This window comes from Gavialis gangeticus, unplaced genomic scaffold (assembly GCF_001723915.1).
Source record: "Gavialis gangeticus isolate Ggan-Ray unplaced genomic scaffold, GavGan_comp1, whole genome shotgun sequence".
Taxonomy (NCBI): Eukaryota; Metazoa; Chordata; order Crocodylia; family Gavialidae; genus Gavialis; species Gavialis gangeticus.
Genome location: NW_017729014.1, coordinates 12,714,889 through 12,718,504, shown reverse-complemented (window position 1 = coordinate 12,718,504; position 3,616 = coordinate 12,714,889). Strand labels below are relative to the sequence as shown.

At 49.2% G+C, this 3,616-nt stretch overlaps 1 long non-coding RNA gene across 4 annotated transcripts in view; it reads right to left on the bottom strand.

Annotated features, from left to right (window-relative positions):
* Window positions 1-3,616, bottom strand: part of LOC109293706 — a 30,379-nt gene that overhangs the window by 19,441 nt on the left and 7,322 nt on the right. The gene's annotated exons all lie outside the window — the stretch shown is intronic.

Genomic DNA, 3,616 nt, shown 5'->3' with positions numbered 1-3,616 from the left:
GGGGGGGGGGGGGGAAATGCCTCACATGAGTCGCACAGCTCTGAGAGCCCTTTCACCCAAAATACTTGCACAGGAAACAGGACAATGGCTTCCGCGTTTTTAACTCTCCTTCCAGTTGCTTGAGGAGATGGTCCCTGCTAGTCACTAGTAGGCAACTTATTCTACCTTCAAAATACAACCCCCTCCTCAACTGGTATTTCATGGACTTGGATCCAACAGTATCCCTTGCATGTGGGACACAGCAGTTTAATACCCAACCCAATGAGTTCCTCTGTTAGAAAACGGGCGCTGTAGTGTCTCATAACAACTCTGGGTTTTGAGGAACAAGGAAGAACCCATTTTTATTTTTTTTATTACTCGAACACACCCCCACCCACCACCACTTTGAAGCCTTCTGATTACAGAGCACTGTAGCTGCACTTTGCAGTCCTTTGCTGGGAGGAGATGCTCTTGGCGCCTATACACATGCAGCGGGGCTACTCTGACGTGCATCAGAGCACACTCCAGCGTCATGTGTATCAGCATCCCCATGCTGAATAATGGCAGCAGGGGCACTTTTAACTAAAGCTCGTTCAACAAGCTTTAGTTAAGTGCCCCCGCTGTCATTTTTCAGCATGGGGATGCTGATACACATGACACTCCAGGTGCTTTCATTAGAGCAGCTCTCAGAGCCCCTCTAATTAAAATGCACCTCCCCACCCCAGCCCGTGTAACCTCCCCACCCCAGCCCGTGTATAAATGCTTTCAGGTACTAGGTGGGGTGTCAGCATGCAATTGCCTAGGAACTAGAAGAGATTTCTTCAAGAGATTCCCCTCGATCTGGCCTAAGCACACAAGGCAGCATCTTCAAGAGCACTGCAACGACTTAGATAGCTTAGGCCCGCTGACTTTCACCAAGATGCAAGCTCTTCAATGCCTGTCACTTTAAAAAAAATGGAAGCGTGATTCCTATATTACCCAAGTACTTTTCAATTTTACCCTAGAACGTACAAAACCTGGGTTTTCCCATAGACGTGGGTTCAAAGGCCAGCAGGTACAACTGAGCCCTGCAACTTCTTAAGCAAGATTAAAAGGTCCAACCGGGGGTGAAGGCTGACAAGGCATTACAAGAAAGAGTCCTTTTTGCTCTTCACCATTTCATTGCACTGGAAGAGGCAGAAACTCTTCAGTCTCTCCTGCTTCAAGGCTGGTGAGCGGGACAATTCTCTTTCATAAGATGCCCACAGATAAGGTATAGTGGGGGCAATTTAGATTGTATTCATCTCATTAGTGCCACAAAAGCTACTATTATCTCACCTCCATTATCAGCATGAGCCGCATGCAGGCAGTATGCAGTGGAAGCTGAGCAACCTAGCAGCCCATACAACAGTTTATTCATCAACTATTGTTCTCAGGTAGTATCCTGACAACTTCCTTTCCTGCCCAATTTCCCAGCTAGCCATGGTGAGGCCCCCTCCTAAGTGCCTACCCCCATACTTGAAAAATCTCCATAGATGGATATTTTTGCTACACAGGGATTGTGTGTGCACGTATGTGTGCAGGAGGAATGTAAAAACCACCACCACAAACCCACAGAACCAGTACAAGGGAATCTGAGTCAGGAGTCAAAAGGACAAGCAGAAGCATCCCTAGTGTAACTCCAAAGTCAGTCTAGTTACACAAGAGCTGAATTTGGCATAATAAATTACTGCAGCAGAGGCTCTGTTCACCCCTCACCTTTTTTTTTTTTGCCCAGATATTCAGTAGCCATTTAAATGGGTCACCTAAGCTCCTACCCCTCGTCCGCAACCCAGCAGGAGGCTGATTTTTCAGAGGACCTGGGCCCTGGAACAGCATGCACCCCGCACTTCTGGATGGGAGGCAAAGAGAGGTCAGACCTCATTACTTTGCCAGCATCCTTAGGGTTAATGCCCTTGAAATGGGCCAGCTCTTCCCATAGCACTATGCTAGCAGGGCTCTTCGGAGAACAAGGCTTTTCATAGTGAGGCCTGTCCCAAAGCCCCAATTCCAACCCCAATGCTGTGCTTCAGGGAAAACACTTGCCATGCCTTTCCACCATCAACTCTCCAGGGAAGAAAGCTGGGATAAGTTTACCCAACAGCTTGAATGCTGCCAGCCCTAAGAGCGGTAATAAAGCCTGCAAGGCCCAAAATTAAGAGCTCTTTAGCTGGTCTGCAAATGTTTAAGTGTCTGTGCAAGCACAAACCATTCGGCGTACATGGAGAGCCTGAATCTGGGATCTCCTGCACAGCACAGAGGTCTACTGCTAAATGTTGCCCTTCGATGAATGTAGCCACGATAAGGTGCTTTGTGCTGGCAGACCAGCTGTATATTGAGTGTTAATAAACGTTTCCTTCCTTTGCTAAACAAATGCTTCAGCGCCCTTATTTCCCATTTGTGAACACACACACACGCCCTCCCCAGCCTACCCTGCAAGAAATCACAAGCACCCAAGTCCTGCAGTCACCAAACCCCCATAACGGTAAATCTCTCCTGGGGGGGAAAAAAAAAAACAAAAAACCATGAGGGTGCACAGCACAGCGCTTCAAAAGGGGCCCACCAGCATCAGCCAGCTTGCGTGCGCAATGAAAGGACAGGGTGGGCATTTGCCTTAAGAGGCAGTGATTTTAAATCCAAGACGACATTAAAAAGAAACAGCTAGGAAAAAAAAATTCTTCCCGATAGACCTCTGGAAAGGAGATGAATCAGGGTGGTTTGGGGGTGAGCAGACAGCAAATTTGGGGAGGTCTTCTATACCAGAGAAAAGAACCACGTAGCCAATTCCAATAAGCAAGTCTCCGAGAGGGGAAGGGAAGTGCAGGAGAGGCATCTATCAAACCAGGTCTAGTGCTAGCATAAGCAGGTGTAATACCAAAAAGCTTTAATGGAGCGAGACTCACTTACCGCAGTCCGAAATGGCTTCTGCTGCTTTTCGAGTCCTTATCTGAGCTAAACCCTTCCTTCCTATATAACTTAATAGCTACCCAGATACCCAACCGGACTATAGAAGCTTTGCAGAGATACCCGAGACCTCCCAACACCCCAGCGCACAGTGCCTGGGTACCCCGCTGCTGGACAGCACAGCCAGTTTTGTGCTGGGGTTCAGAACAAGGGGACAGCTCCGCAACACTTGTTCAGGGGCAGCAGCCGGGATGACCGTGGATCTGGTCCCACACAGAGGCAAGCGTACAGAGCAGGTAACGCTCCAGGGATGGAAGGGAGCGTGTTGCTGGAAGGCCGGTGGGATAGCATGCAGCTCCCTGCAATGAGCAAGAGGCCGAGCACGGTTCCACATATGCCACTAACCCGGGTAAACGCAGTAAACGGGACCCCAGGGGCAAATACCACAGGACAATCAATCAATCAGAACAACCTTAGAAGCCCTGGGCAAGAGCACTAACTGCAACGGAGCTGCTGCTCTCCTACTCCACTTTGACTACTGCAGGGAAGTTCCCTTCCCCAGCCCCCACTGCAACTACAATCAAATCACACTGGACCCGTTGTAAAGAGAAGGGCAAAAAACCAAGAGAGACAGCTTTTGAGCTGGTCAGCCTTCCCACAAGAATATTCTCACCACCTCCGAAGATGGCTGCTCTCCATCACCCCCCCCCCCCCC